The sequence below is a fragment of the Neofelis nebulosa genome, chromosome 6, assembly GCF_028018385.1.
Source record: "Neofelis nebulosa isolate mNeoNeb1 chromosome 6, mNeoNeb1.pri, whole genome shotgun sequence".
Lineage (NCBI taxonomy): Eukaryota > Metazoa > Chordata > Mammalia > Carnivora > Felidae > Neofelis > Neofelis nebulosa.
In genome coordinates, this window is record NC_080787.1 from 105,868,429 (window position 1) to 105,884,865 (window position 16,437).

The 16,437-nt window shown below is 41.1% G+C and overlaps 1 long non-coding RNA gene across 3 annotated transcripts in view; it reads right to left on the minus strand.

Moving 5' to 3' along the window:
- The window catches only part of LOC131514716 (uncharacterized), a 104,714-nt gene that overhangs the window by 51,870 nt on the left and 36,407 nt on the right, over nucleotides 1-16,437 (minus strand). For all 3 annotated transcript variants that reach the window (XR_009263234.1, XR_009263232.1, XR_009263235.1), the window contains exon 7: nucleotides 2,782-3,122. This is a non-coding gene — a long non-coding RNA (uncharacterized LOC131514716). The remainder of the gene's footprint in view (nucleotides 1-2,781; nucleotides 3,123-16,437) is intronic.

Here is a 16,437-nt window from a genome sequence, read left to right on the forward strand (position 1 = left end):
ACTTGAAAAAGCTACTTCAAAAACAACCAAGTAATGAACAAACACATTTGTTGAGGGCCTGCTATATTCAAGCAAAGCACTGTTTGGGATAGTGGTGGTTATAAGAATGTCTAGCACAACATCATCCCTCAAAGAGCTCCCAATCTACAAGGAAGATAAACAGACAGATACACCCCAAATCACACTTTGATGGAGGAAAGGAAAAGTGCTATGGGAACGCAGTGACAAGAACAATTAATTCAAAGTAGGAAGGAGGAAGGTGCTTAGAAAATGTTCCCCGGGGAACATGCATTGGAATTCAATCTTACAACCTCTGATATGTGTGTGAAAGGGTGTGATGAGAGCTCTGGTTTACTGTACTTCGAGGAGAGATAATACCATGAACAAAGGCAAAGAGATGTGTGTTCCCCTTTTAATCACCTGCTGTATTGCATTGAAATTACTTGTTCATGGGTCTGCCCCTGCCACCAAATTTTCAGTCCCTAAGAAGGGGCCACATCTTCTCTATCACCTGTGAGGCTAGACCTTCCCATCTAGGTGCCCCTTGAATTCAGCAATCCTGAATCGACCCTGTGATTCAATCTGTTTCTTATTTGACTCATTTCAGTTGTAATTCACGTTTTCCAAAATTCAAACTTAAAAAAAACACTGTAAATTCTAATCCCTGCTTAAATCTCATCAGTTTACAGGGACCCTATATTTATCCTCTCGGTTCCTCAGTTTCCTAATCTACCAATTGGGAAGGGGGGCAGGGTACACTGCGGAGGAAGAGTAATAACACATTACAAAGATCACGATAAATGAGACAGTACCTATCATGATAACATACCTAACTCCATGTTAGATGCAGTAGCTAATTAATTTGCCTTCATTTCTTTTCTCTTAAAATTTTTTTTTTTCAATGTTTTTTATTTATTTTTTGGGACAGAGAGAGACAGAGCATGAACGGGGGAGGGGCAGAGAGAGAGGGAGACACAGAATGGGAAACAGGCTCCAGGCTCCGAGCCATCAGCCCAGAGCCTGACGCGGGGCTCGAACTCACGGACCGCGAGATCGTGACCTGGCTGAAGTCGGACGCTTAACCGACTGCGCCACCCAGGCGCCCCATCTTTTCTCTTAAAATGAAGGGCAGTAAATCAGTTTTCCACATGCTCAATAGTAACATAGAATTTTCTAAAACTGTCCCAGGGACCTCTTTCCCCTGTGAGCCCTTTTAAAAGCATTCCATAGTTGAATGCATTTGGGGACGTTGGTACCATAGCCCCCTCCTGACCGGTTACAGGGCACATGAGCATATTAAAGGCTCAAGTAAATCCTACAGTAAACAAGTCTGTTTAGCTTTATTTATTCCAATGTGCTTCAAACTTATTTGATCACAGACTTCTTCCCCATGATACTTGATACATGACAGCATTCATCAAGACGTACTTTATGAACTCAGGTCTAAAGAGGACATTCTTGGCTCACCACCGTCATTCTACCGCCCACGTCCCAAATATTCTTGCCCTTATTCACATGTTATTGCATAAGGAGACATCTCAGGAAGGTAATTTTTTTGATTGTTCATTTGTTTTGTTTGTTTTTTGGCTCCAAATAGCTAGCTGTTTTCCTAAGTTATGTGTCCTGTTTTCTTAAGCATGACTTAAATAGTCCTCCTTCCACTAATATTGAGAGTTTTTTTTAAACCAAAGCAAAGTAATTAAGGACCATGTAATTTTAAGGTTTATAGTTTCTCTCTCTCTCTCTTAAATCTGCACTATTTGGGTTTATGTATTTATTTTTAATGCAAAGATTTAAAAAAAAGCTCCAGGAAAATCTCCTTAATGACCCACACCACCCATGGCTATCTGGGCTTCTCATTTCGACCCCCTGCCACTGTCACTGAAAGCGACCCAACACTGTTATCATTTGTCATTCAGCACTCGCTAATGTGTCTATGTGAGGTTCAGCCCTCTTTCACCAGTGTTTCCCTTTTTACTTATTTTACTTTCACTATTATCCACTAGTCCTAGCCTGAGGATATTTTCATCTTGCAAAAAAAAAAAAAAAATATGCATAATAATGATGCCTCTCCTCTTGCATTGTGAAATCAGAAAATTAGAAATATCTCTTTCATAAGCTCAAAACTCTAGGTAAAAAAAAAAAAATGCCAGAAAGCTTTTATGAAAAGTAGCAAAAAAACAATAGTAAATTAGCCCAAAATGTACAAATGTATGTTTGAAAGTTTGGAAAATACTTTCGCCTTCTCGTTTCCCTGCTTGTGTTCCACACAGGATTCTAAGTCCCCCAGCACTGAGGTAACATCCAACTTATCTTTTTACCCCCAGGACTTAGGGTAGTGTCTTGTGCATGGGGTATTTGTTCCCAAATATTATTTACTGAACTGAACTTAATTTTTTATTATTTTTCGTTAATGTTTATTTATTTTTGAGAGAGAAAGAGAGAGAGTAGGGGAGGGGAAGAGAGAGAGGGAGACACAGAATCTGAAGCAGGTTCCAGGCTCGGAACTGTCAGCACAGAACCCGACGCGAGGCCCGAACTCACAGACCACGAGATCATGACCTGAGCCGAAGTCGGATGCCCCAACCGACTAAGCCACCCAGGCGCCCCTGAAGAGCAATGAATTCTAATTTTATATCAACTCTCTGAGTCTTTACATGAGCAGAATCTGAGTAAATCAGTAGAAAAAAAAAAAAAAAAAACTAAAGTGGCCCATATGCCCTGAAACTCAAATCATTTTTAATACTTAAACACCCAAAGAAAAAGAAAAAGAACGTTTACCTTTGTGTTAGAAATTCTCTCCGTTTGAAGAATTAACATCTTGATTATCCAGAACTGACAACTGGGTGTTAGCTTGCTCTTCTGGCTTCAGGACAAAAGGGTGGGAAAGCGAGAAAGAAAAGACAGGAGGAGAGAGGAAGATGGAGAGAGAGGGAAGAAGGGAGGGAAGTAGGGAGGGGGAATGAGGAAGCCAAGAACAAAGGAACGAAGGAAGGAAAGGAAGGGGCTGGGATCCAGGTTGCTTATTTACTTCAAACAACTTTGACAATTTGTTCCCGAGCAAGTCTAAATGAGGTTGAACTCCCATCAGTCTTCCTCAAGCTTCAGTATTGCATAGTCACCTTCAAAAGGGAAAATTTTGATGATGAACTTACCTTTACCCTTAATCCATTATCAACAAAATTCAACAGGGAATGCCAAAATAAAATAAGTAGAGGAAATAATATCAATGAAGTTTTCAATCTTGCACTTACATTTGCTTCTGCATTTATTGCTACTGAACTTTTACAAGTTTCCTTGTCAAACACAAGCAAGAAAGATCCGCAGGGGACATTTCCTCACAGTCTGAACCTCATGAATACTGCGCTGCCTGCCTCTGCTGCTCTTTTCACTTGAACGTCTGTCCTATTTGCCAAGGGAAGGCCCGAAACTCCCATTCCTTCCCTCTAATCAGTTATGGTAAAACCATCTTTTGCCTGGCATTCCATGATATCATTTTGCCTCCACATAGCCAAAAGAGTTTATTTATGTAATAAGTCACCTCCTATTATTTTCTTCATTACTCTGTAACAACGAGTGCTCAATTTCACTTTTATGGTGTCCAATCAAAATCTCAGTTTCTTGACTAATTTAAGAACATTTCTGTCATTATGGCAGAATGCCATAGCTGGCAAAAGAGGGATGTCTTGGGGCGCCTGGGTGGCTCAGTCGGTTGAGTGTCGGACTTCGGCTTAGGTCACGATCTCACAGCTTGTAAGTTCGAGCCCCCCATCAGGCTCTGTGCTGACAGCTCGGAGCCTGGAGCTTCTTCAGATTCTGTGTCTCCCTCTCTCTCTGCCCCTCCCCCACTTGCATTCTGTCTCTGTCTCTCTCAAAAATAAATAAACATTTAAAAAAAAATAATAATAAAGAGGGATGTCTTGGTGGGTCAGTCGGTTTAAGTACCCAACTCTTGCTTTTGGCTCAGGTCATGATCTCAGGGTTTGTGGGTTCGAGCCCCACGTCAGGCTCTGTGCTAACGATGCAGAGCCTGCTTGGGATTCTCTCTCTCTCCCTCTCTCTCTGCCCCTCCTCTGCTCATACTCTCTCTCTCTCTCTCAAAATAAATAAAAAATAATTTTAAAAGATTACTTAAAAAAACTAGCAAATGAAATTCATCTTAATGACTACTTTGACACAAATGCTGTTTGGACATTAGACTGGACAAAGAACATTAAGAATTAAATATTGGGGCAGCTGGGTGGCTCAGTCGGTTGGGCGTCCAACTTCAGCTCAGGTCATGATCTCACAGCTCGTGAGTTCAAGCCCCACATCAGGCTCTGTGCTGACAGCTCAGAGCCTGGAGCCTGCTTTGGATTCTGTGTCTCCCTCTCTCTCTCTACCCTCCTCTGCTCATGCTCTGTCTCTGTCTCAAAAATAAATAAACATTAAAAAAAATTTTTTTTAAAAGAATTAAATATTAAGTCCTTAGATGATCCTTCAGCATTGATACTAGGAACCCAAATGGAGACCCTGAATCTATACAGCAGTGTTTAGGTTATCTGGCCCACAATACATGTACGTTGTTTAATTCAGTGAAGTGAAAATACAAAATAAAAAAAAAAGTTCTCACAGAATTTGTACACACTGAATAAAACAGAATATTCCAATTTGGAAAAAAAATACTTTTATAGATCTACTGTCTTGAACCTTAAATTTATCTTTAAAATAATGATCCTTATATTTTTGGACATTTCAATTATCAGAGCAACTCTTGATTAAACTGGCTTTATTTTCCAAGATAGAGTTTGGGGGCAGGAGGTTGGTTGATTTTTAAGTTTTTATCAAATAATTTAATTAAAGATGTTTTCCCCCTTAAAATGTTGCTTAATTTTTTTTTGATTCTTTAAGTTTATTTATTTATTTTGAGAGAGAGAGAGAGAGTGGGAGGAGCAGAGAAAGGAAGAGAGAGAGAGTCCTAAGCAGACCCTGCAGTGTCAGTATAGATCCTGATGCAACGCTTGAACCATTGAACCATGAGATCATGACCTGAGCCAAAACCAAGAATTGGAGGCTTAACCCACTGAGCCACCCAGACTCTTCAAAATATTGTTTCATTTGAAATTTTAGTTTATCAACACTCTCCACTTGTCAAGAGTTTTGTTTTCTTTTTTCCCCTAGTGGTTTCCAGTTGCCAAGACTTGTAATTCAGTTTCTAAGTAGTAAAAGCATCCATCCAAGACCTGATAACAAGAGAGCTCATTGTAACATGTGTAACATTTCTGTAATTATTTTGTTCTTCTTGTAATAGTTTTTTTTTAAAATCAGTTTGTAACTAATAGAATTTCTTTCTCTCCCTCTTTTTTTTTTTTTTTTTTGGTGACTAAAAATTTTCCTTTAAAAGTCATATTCCTTAAGGGTTTTATATTGCTGAACATTTCCTTTTTGTTTCCAACTTGGATGTTTCAGTTGGTGGTGTAATCATTCTTTAAGGAAACTATCACTTTATCTAAACATGTCATCATTCAAAATGTCCCTGTCGTTTCAATCCACAAAGGACTGAAAGTCGAACAAAATATCAATATGCAGTGAAAGAACTATGTGAGTGCTTGGAATCTGGTTTTCCTTTGCAGAAAAAGCAAGTCTGCTATCCAGAACACCACCCAGATAGTATCAAATCACATTAACTAACCATGTGGACCCATTCCAAAAAACCAATTTCAGAGTTACTGGGTTTTCTGACTTTGAACAAGATAATGCCATTTCTATTGAAATGATTCACTGAAATTCAAATTTAATGCAGCCTGGACTATGGTCATTACCCATAGCTACCTAGAGTTATCTTGCCTTATGAGATCTAGCATAATTTCTGTTTTTCTCTGATATGACCAACTTTCCTTTCTGGGATGTTAATTTATAGGAAATGGTATATTTAGAAATAAATATGAAAGTATCCTTGAGGCATGAAACACTTGCTCCTCTTGAGGGTTTTCTGGCTTGGTGGTACTGGGTTGGTTTGTTTTCTTCTTATTCCCAGAGTGAACACAAATCAGCAGTTTTTAACGCCCTAATTGCAACCAAGACCGAAAACTTAATGCCAATAATACCAATAAAGCAACTTGAAGAAAATCATTACATACTAGGCTAGCTATTAATGATGATGATAATCATAATAATGATATTTTATGCCTCTGTAGTGCCTTTACTCTGAGCATCTCGGAGGACTTTATGGATAAATGCTTTGATCTTACCCAAATAAATCTGATTTTTCATTTATATGCACTTCTGTAAAGTTGCTTCAAATCTCAACATTAATCAAAAACACAGAATCTCTCAATTTTAACATTTCAACACTTAGCTTATTTAAAGAATACTTGTGCACTTTTTTTTTTCCAACGTTTTTAATTTATTTTTGGGACAGAGAGAGACAGAGCATGAACGGGGGAGGGGCAGAGAGAGAGGGAGACACAGAATCGGAAACAGGCTCCAGGCTCTGAGCCATCAGCCCAGAGCCTGACGCGGGGCTCGAACTCACGGACCGCGAGATCGTGACCTGGCTGAAGTCGGATGCTTAACCGACTGCGCCACCCAGGCGCCCCTACCTGTGCACTTTTTTGATGTTCTAGAAATAGCTTGCTTCCTGGGAATTGATTATAGGTGTTATCAGAGTTAAACATCTATTATTGTAAGAGGTACCAGAATAAATATAGATATTTGCATCTCTTCTAGGTCAGGAATAGAAATTCTAATGACTTAGAAAAGCAAATCTTGGAGAAATTTGTCTGATCTCAGTAAAATGTAGGCATTTCATTGTTGCTGTTTTTCCAACTTGAATATCTGAGTAGGAGAATTCTTTGTATTTTTTAAAAAATACACACACACACACACACACGCACACACACACACACACAAACTCCTTGGGTTTAATGGTGGTCTGCCATATTGTAAGATACTCCAGAAGTGAGAGTGCTCTATGAATAATATTTCTTCCTTTGCTCTATGTGGATCTTTCCTGATAGAAAAGGGCAGCTTTGACCAAAGGGTACATTTTGCTCTGTGGTAAAAGCATCAAGTAGCTAATGGTCTCCTGATAGAATCTATACTCAACTTCCCCAGGTTCACTCATGAGAAATCCCAAACATTTGGCTTGGTCATTTAGCCAATGTTACATAAACAACAACAAACCCCAGTACCCAGTAGGATTACTGAAAGCACTAAAAGAATTAAAGACTGAGGAAGTTCCTAACATGATGCCAGGCATCTATGACGGCTTATGAAGCAGGGGCATGATCCCACTGAAAATTAAGTTAAAACAAAACAAAACAGAACAGAAAACAGGTTGAAATAATAACAGAAAATTCAATTGCTATCTTACGATAGCAGGTCTCTTAACCTGGGGTCCATGAATAGCCACCTCTCTAGACAGCTTATAAGCAAAATTGGAGATAAATCTGTACATGGGAATTCTTCCAGAGTCTATCCCTCTCATCAGAGATTCCGAAGAGTCCCTGACCCAACAGAGTTCAGATACCACTGCCTTACAGTGATAATAGTGTTGTCAATAGCAGTGACAGCATGACAGGAAAACCTTCTCCCTCCTTCCCTCCCCACCACACCCTCACACGTTCACTACAGGGGAGAAAAAAAGTTTTATAAATTGGAATACTTGATAATTTCGTGACTGAGGCTGATACTTTCCTGGTGTTTTTATTTGTAAATGAAAGTGTGAAGTCCATGAACCCTGCACTACTGGTCTCCCATTATCTGGACACACTAGCTTGATTGATGTGTTCTCTTTCTCCTTTTCTTCCTCTTCTACTCTTCTTATCTCTATATCCCCTTCCACTAATTTCTGGATACACAGAAGTCAAAATGTTGACATGCAGCTAGATGGTGATGCACAGTGTTTGTGAATCCCAGTGCCTGGGGTTTGTGGAGTAGCTTTTAGTTTTAAAGCATTCACTGTGAGGTAGGGTATGATTCATTTGCCTTTTGCAGATCAGAAAACGGAGCTCTGAGTAGTTAAATGAGTTGTCCAATTGTAGTCAGCTAGTACAAGACAGAGTCAGGGCCTAACCCTGCGAAGTCCCAATTCAAAATCTTATTCCTCCAAATGAGACCACTTTTCCCAAAGGGACACAGCCTGGCTGTCTTCCCCCACAATACTCCATAAAAAAACGTTTCAAAATCAAATGCATAATAATTAACATGGCTCTGAATTGGAAGATATATAAGGTCTGAAAGACAACAACAACAACAACAACAACAACAACAACAACAAAACAACCGTTCAACTTTCTTACCCAACACGTGACCGGAAGACCCCACGTAAAACAAAAGTACCAAATGATGCCGAACTACACCAGTCTGTGTCTTTGAAAGTAACCCCTCACAATGGAGAGTTGGGGCAGGCAATAACTTTTTACCCCATTTTCCCTAACCACCAACCCAAAACGTGTATTCTGAGTGAATTAGCCACCAAATGGAGGAGTTTTCTCTCATCTACCTGCTTTAGCTTATCAAAGTGTTTAGACCACATCGCTCTGGACCTAAACCCCCTCCTTAGCATCAGTCCTCTCCTTGATGCTGATCTCCCCAAGGCTATTTTTCTACTACAGCCAAACCTACTATATTTTTTGCCAAATCCGTCTGTCTAAAATACAGGCCAGGTGACATTAGCCCCCTGCTCAAAAACGCTTTATTGATGGTGACCTTACTACAGAATACTATCGAGGGCTTCTATAATCTGGACTCAAGCCACCTTTTCAATTTTGTCTTTCTACCCTGCCACACTGAAGATGGCAATTCATCATCATGTAGCCCCCCAGGCACACGTGTTCATTCAACGACTAGTTGTTGAATACCTACTGTGTACATGGACTCTGTTAAGCTCCAGGAATATCACAGGCGTGTGGTTCCTGACCTCATAGAGCTCATGGCTAAGTGGAGAAGACAGGCAATAAACAAGAAAATAACTGAACTGTGGGAAGGAGTTCTTTTTTTTTTAAATTTTTTTTCAACGTTTTTTATTTATTTTTGGGACAGAGAGAGACAGAGCATGAACAGGGGAGGGGCAGAGAGAGAGGGAGACACAGAATCGGAAACAGGCTCCAGGCTCCGAGCCATCAGCCCAGAGCCTGACGCGGGGCTCGAACTCACGGACCGCGAGATCGTGACCTGGCTGAAGTCGGACGCTTAACCGACTGCGCCACCCAGGCGCCCCAAGGAGTTCTAAGGAAAAAACATCATTCCTGAATATAGAAATGGGGATGGGACTTGTGGAAGAGAGAAAAGGATCTAGTCAAATAAGATAGTTGGGGACTACAATAGCTGAAGGTACAACATTCAAATATGAGGAAGTCATCCCTGCAAATGAGCCTTCCAGATTGAGGGACCAGCATGTATGAAGAGCCTAAGATGGGAAAGAGCTTGCAGAATGGGCAAGAGGCCTGTCTGAATGGAGAGCAAGGGACCGGGACTATAGCCTCCAACGAGGCAAAGTCTACATCATGGAGGTCCTTAGACCCATGGAGAGAATTCGTTTTTTCACCCAGTGTAATAGTTTTAAGCAGAGAAGTGCCACAATCGGATTAATATTTTTTTAAAAATCAAAGAGACATTGATAACCAAGATAAGCTTCTGTCTTCAAAGGGAACTGAAAATAGAATAGTAATCATGCTGAAAAGCAGAAGTACTTGAAGTATAGGGAAAAAAATGATACAGGCGGTTGTACGAGTATGTGTTTACTTCAGGTTTTCTGCTAACAAAACATGAGACTAGAAAATTTTCGAAGCTCCATTTTAGGCTTGAAACAATCTCTAGCCTATCCAGCCTGGAAGTATGATCTTGCATATTCTGTATGGAGACAAGGTGAAAGTCAGAGCTTTTAGGCACAACTTCAACTCTTTGGGCCCAAATCTATTGTAGGGGTCTGGGGGTAGAGGCAGGAATAGATTGTAAATACATTATGCAGAATACAGTACAAACTAAGCTCAGCCTGAATTTCAGAGCATGCAAACTCATGGTATTCCTAAGTAAATTCCATACATAAAGTTAGCTAACACCTAAGGACATCTACCGTCTAAGAAAAGTCAGCAGAACCCCCTTAAATATCAAAAAGAGGAAGCCCACAGCATTTCCACCAATTTTGAGTAAAATCTGCCCGAGCTAGGATCAAATCCTTTATATGTTTACAGCCTGTCTCACATTAGAGATGCTTTTTTCTCTTTTTCAAGTCTGATGTAATCTTTCTTTCTTTCTTTCTTTCCTTTCTTTTTTTTTTTTCTTTTTTTTTTTTTTTTTTTTTGACAAAACTGTGGAGCAAACCCTAGGAAAACCGTGTGGAAATAGATTTTAAACAAATGTGTTATAGAAGCACGTTAACACCTAGGCAGGCGGTAGCATTGTCCCCTGAAGAATCTGGCCTTGTTTGCAGACCATTGAGGCCCTTTGAGGTTGCACATCGGCTTGCTCGCAGTTGGGCCTGAATTGTCACACTGCTGAAGACACAGCACGAGGTGTCTAACCCTTCTCTGGGACTGCTGTGCGGGCCGATGTCAACACCGCTGGCCTTGCTGCCTGGATTCTACATGATTTTCACTATTGACCCTCCAGTTCCTGTGGCTCTGAATCAATAACTTTTTGTTACTAAAGCTTCCCTTAAAAACACATGAGCAAGGTTAGAACGAGAGAGTGTGCTTTTTCTGTGTCTCAGAATGTCCTTGTTCCCCCGGTAGACCATGGATCCGGGACGTGGCTATGAATGTTGGCGTGTGTGGAAACGGAAAAATCAAACCTTCCCCACAACAGCTTAACGTGAATTACAAAATGCATGAATCCAGAGCCCCGGCTTATCGTTTGTGGTCTCTCTCGTGACCAGTTCCAAATCTGCCTGAGGGGGGGTCCCAGCAGCAGGCCCCCCAGCACCGTCCCCAAGGGAGTCACATGCGATATAGTGATTAAGCGGTGTTTCTGGAGCTTTCTTCATGATGCTGACAGAGGATGTGACCCCCACTTAACTTCTTAACCTTTTCTTTTGATCAGATTCTCAGGTAGCTATAGCAATTCCGAACTGCAGCCCGTTGAGTTTGAAGATATTACGAATAAGCCTCCGCAGCTGTGGCAGTATTGAAAGAAATTGTTTCTTACCAGGCACGATGGGCTGCTTGGAACAGCCTCATAAGGCTTGACTAACAGTCTGGAGGCTGTGTTGGTGCAATACAGCTCTCGGTATAAAATAACACCCACCCAACACAATTTGCTTAGAATCTTGCTCAATGACTACTTGAGGCAGAAGTCATTAAAGTGACTCTGAGGAAGGGGCGCCTGGGTGGCTCAGTCGGTTCAGCGTCCAACCTCAGCTCAGGTCATGATCTCGTAGTCCGTGAGTTCCAGCCCCGCGTCGGGCTCTGTGCTGACAGCTCAGAGCCTGGAGCCTGTTTCCGATTCTGTGTCTCCCTCTCTCTCTCTGACCCTCGCCCGTTCATGCTCTGTCTCTCTCTGTCTCAAAAGTAAATAAACGGAAAAAAAAAAAAAAAAAAAAAAAAAAAAAAATTAAAAAAAAAAAAGCGACTCTGAGGAAATCCATTTAAAAACTGATGCCACCTTTTTAGGACATGGTAAAGAATTTTCTCTAGCTTTGAAAGAGTTGGACTCCTTTCAGTGCTATCGTCTCTGCCTGATATACCAAGCGGCTCGCGGTTGGTCAGGGAGCTCAAGGCGGCACCTGCTATATGCTCTGCTTAGGAGCAATCCATCCGAGGAGACCATACTTCCCAGAGCAGTGATGTTGCTGCTCCTACATATCAAAACCACAAAGCAACATCAGAGGCTTATCTTCCTTAGGAAACCACATAAAGATGGGCTGTGCTGTTTTCTAAGTGGAAAAAACAAACAGAACCATGGAAACGCAACGTTATCGAGAGCTAATGGGATTAGGAAAACAGATACCTTAAGTAATCAAGATGAATTCATTAATTTCAAAAATGTCCTTTGTTGAACATTGGTGAGCCTGTGTTTTAAGAATGTAATACTTCGGTTCTTTCGTACGGATACTTGGCAGAATATAAGGCTTTATATTTCCAACATTCTTTCTCTGGAGCCTGGCTGCTTAGGCTGAATCCTGGCTCTGTCACTTTTTAGTTGTTAAATTTAAGTCCCAAAGTTCACTATATCTGAGTTTCTTCTATGAGCTTGGGGGCAATTTTAAGAATCTCATAGAACTGATGTGAAGGTTAAATAAGTTAATGTATATAGAAAACTAGAATGCTATGTGGCCCACCATAGGAAGAGCCGAATAATTTTAAAGTTCATTGCCATCATCATCATCTTCTTCTTCTGCTTCTTCTTTTTCTTCTTCTTCATCTTCATCATCATCATCATCGTCATCATCATCATCTCTGTCTTCTTGGTGAATTCCCACAACAAAACAGTAAGGAGCTATGGGCAACGTGTTCTAATATAAAAATAAAAGAAACTAAGGCCCTTGAGGGAATGAATGAATAACTGTATGAATAAATATTTAAATATTTAATTTTTTTTATTTTTAAAAAGTGCTTTTTTATTGATTTATTTTTTAAATATAATTTATGGTCAAGTTAGCTGGCATGCAGTGTATACAGTGTGCTCTTGGTTTCTGGAGTAGATTCCCAGGATTTGTTGCTTACATACAATATCCAGTGCTCATCCCAACAACTGCCTTCCTCCATGCCCGTCATCCATTTCCCCCTCTCCCCTGCCCCTCCCATCAACCCTCAGTTTGCTCTCTGTATTTAAGAGAGGTTTGCCTCCCTCTCTGTTTGAAACTACTTTTTCCCCTTCCCTTCCCACATGGTCTTCCATTAAGTTTCTCAAATTCCACATGAGTGAAAACATATGATATCTGTCTTTCTCTGACTGACTTATTTCACTCAGCCTAATACCTTCCAGTTCCATCCATGTTGTTGCAAATGGCAAGATTTCATTCTTTTTCATTGCCAAGTAGTATTCCATTCTGTGTATAAACCACGTCTTCTTTATCCATTCTTCAGTTGGTGGACATTTGGGCTCTTTCCAAAATCTGGCTATTGTTGAAACATTGGGGTACCTGTGCTCTATGAATCAGCACTCCTCTGTCCTTTGGATAAATTTCTAGTAGTGCTATTGCTGGGTCATAGGGTAGTTCTATTTTTAATTTTTTTTGAGGAACCTCCATACTGTTTTCCAGAGCAGCTACACTAGTTTGCATTCCTACCAACAGTGCAAGAGGGTTCCCATTTCTCCACATCCTCGCCAACATTGATTGCTTCCTGCGTTGTTACTTTTAGCCATTCTGACCAGTGTGAGGTGGTATCTCAATGAGGTTTTGATGATGATGTGATGTTGAGCATGTGTCTGTTAACCATCTGTATGTCTTCTTTGGAAAAGTGTCTGTTCACGTCTTCTGCTCATTTCTCCACTGGATTACTTGTTTTGGGGGTGTCGAGTTTGATTAAGTTCTTTATAGATTTTGTATATACTAATCCTTTATCTGATATGTCACTTGCAAATATCTTCTCCCATTCCATCAGTTGCCTTTTAGTTTTGTTGATTGTTTCCTTTGCAGTGCATAAGTTTTTTATCTTGATGGGGTCCCAATAGTTCATTTTTCCTTCTATTTCCCTTGCCTTCGGAGATGTGTCGAGTCAGAAGCTGCTGCAGCTGAGATCAAAGAGGTTGTTGCCTGTTTTCTCCTCTAGAGTTTTGATGGTTTCCTGTCTCACATTTAGGCCTTTCATCCATTTTGAGTTTATGTTTGTGTATGGTGTAAGAAAGTGGTCCAGGTTCATTCTTCTGCATGTTGCTGTCCAGTTCTCCCAGCACTATTTGCTAAAGAGACTGTCTTTTTTTTCCATTGGATACTCTTTCCTGCTTTGTCAAAGATTAGTTGGCCATATATTTGTGGGTCTATTTCTGGGTTCTCTATTCTATTCCATTGGTCTGTGTGTCTTTTTGTGTCAATACCATACTGTCTTAATGATTACAGCTTTGTAGTAGAGGCTAAAGTCCGGGATCATGATGCCTCCTGCCTTAGTTTTCTTTTTCAACATTTCTTTGTCTATTTGGGGTCTTTTGTGGTTCCATACAAATTTTAGGATTGTTCTAGCTATGAGAAGATAAATATGTTTCTTTTTAAATAAGACTTTCCAGGGGTGCCTGGGTGGCTCAGTCGGTTGAGCATCCAACTTCAGCTCAGGTCATGATCTCGCGGTCCGTGAGTTCAAGCCCTGCGTTGGACTCCGTGCTGACAGCTCAGAGCCTGGAACCTGCTTCAGATTCTGTGTCTCCCTCTCTCTCTGCCCCTCCCCCCACTCATGCTCTGTCTCTGTCTCTGTCTCTCTCTCTCTCAAAAATAAACATAAAAAAAATCAGACTTTCCAGGGGTGCCTGAGTGGTTGAGTCGGTTAAGTGTCTGACTCTTGATTTTGACTCAGGTCCTGATCTCATGGTTCATGAGTTGGAGCCCTGCATCGGGCTCCAAGCTGGCAGTGGGAGCCTGCTTGAGATTCACTCTCTCTTGCTGTCTGTCTCTGCCCCTCTGGTTCTCTCTCTCTCTCTCTCTCTCTCTTTCTCACTCTCTCAAAATAAATAAACTTTAAAAAGTAAAAAATAAAAATAAAAATTAAATTAAATTAAATTAAATTAAATACTTTCCAACTAATAACAGCAGAGCCATGACTAGAATTCTCAGCCCTTTCCAATGACAACACCACTCAGAACCTGCTCCAGAGAGTGGACACCAACCACCTCAGTGTGCGTTTACTATAGCCCTATACCATTTTCTTGAATCATTGGTTGCAAATTCCACACCCCCTGCAAGGTGTCTATTTTCTTCTCACTGTCTCTTGAAGGCATTAGGTGTTATAGGATAAAGTCACAGCCAGGAATTTCTCCCGATCCCCGGATATGTATCCCTAGGTCTTATACTCATATTCACCTCTTTTAAATTACAAAGCAGTTGATACACAAATTGTTTCCATTCCCTCTCTCAAAAAGTAAATTTCTTCCTATTTGCTGGGGATGACTCCTCTTCCTCTTCTTCTGTCTCTCTTCCTCCTTCCCTCCCTCCCTCTAAATTTCTATAGATTTCTGTTTCATCAGTTATTCTCCTTTTCTAAAGTATCCTCAGATTATTTTTGCTCCCTCCTCCATCTTTTTTTACTTTAAAGAAGAAAAGATCTTCCCTATCATGTCAAATATTTACTTTCCATTGTGACTTTTCATTAAGGGTCCATAGTCTCTCTCTGCTCACTCCCATATCCTATAATCTAGCACATATGTTTGTCAAGCTTATTGGGATTTCTTGCTCGAAAGTCACCGGGAAGCCACTTACTATTGTATCTAGCGCCCTTTTCTCAGCCCTCACTCCCTTCCTCACTCAAGAAGTGACACCCAGGTAGGGTGGGGGTATCTCTCTCTGCACACTCTCCCTTGGAGCTCATTGCCTCAATGCCATTCTCATTGTCCTCACAACCTTCCCTCAGGCTTCTCTGTTGTCTTTGTTTTCTTACCTGACTTTTAATTTTTTTTCAGTTAAAAAATGTCTGTCTTCAAGCCCTAGTCACCGTCCCTCCTTTATTTACTTACCTGTATTATGGATCTATTAAATTCCATCTTCTCACTAAAAGCTCTTCACCTTCTAATGATTTCCCTATTTCATGTATTGGTCATGGGTGACTCTCAAGGGATCGGAAATGAAAATGGCCTGGGATTCAATCTGAGCTTTGCCATTTACTGTATCATTCGGGGAGAGGCTTCCTAACTTCTCGGAACTTCAGCACATCCTCCATAACGTGGGCCTGAGATGAGGAAATTATAAGTGCATACCGTGCCATCCTGTAAAGGGGATCATGGGAAGTTACCCCCTGCCCAGTCCGGAGTCCCACCCCACCACACACATCCCTTCCGCGCTTGATTCCAGCACTGAAATCAGTACCAGACTTGAGTCCTTCCCAAGCCCCATCTCCCAGACCCAGTTTGTCTAGTCCACCTGCTGAACCCTCCTTCCTGTGGGTTTTCTTTCCACCTCCAGAACACAGCCTCATGGTTCACTGCTGGCTTGTCAACACAGTCTTCTCTCTAGTTCCACCACCTCCAGTTTCTCCCAACTTTCAATCCACCCTGGACAATGGCACCAGATTAATAAATATTCCAACACACTGCTCAAAACAATTACTTTCCTAGGGTGCCTGGGTGGCTCAGTCAGTTAAGCGACCGACTCTTGATTTTGGCTCAGGTCATGATCTCACGGCTTGTGAGTTTGAGCCCCACCTCGGGCTCCACGCTGACAGCAAGGAGCCTGATTGGGAATCTCTCTCTCCCCCTCTCTCTGTGTTCCTCTGCTGCTTGTGCTCGCTCTGTCTCCGTCTCTCTCTCAAAAACAAATAAATATTAAAAAATTATTACTTTCCCAAGGCAACCCACCTCATGAGTAGGACACAG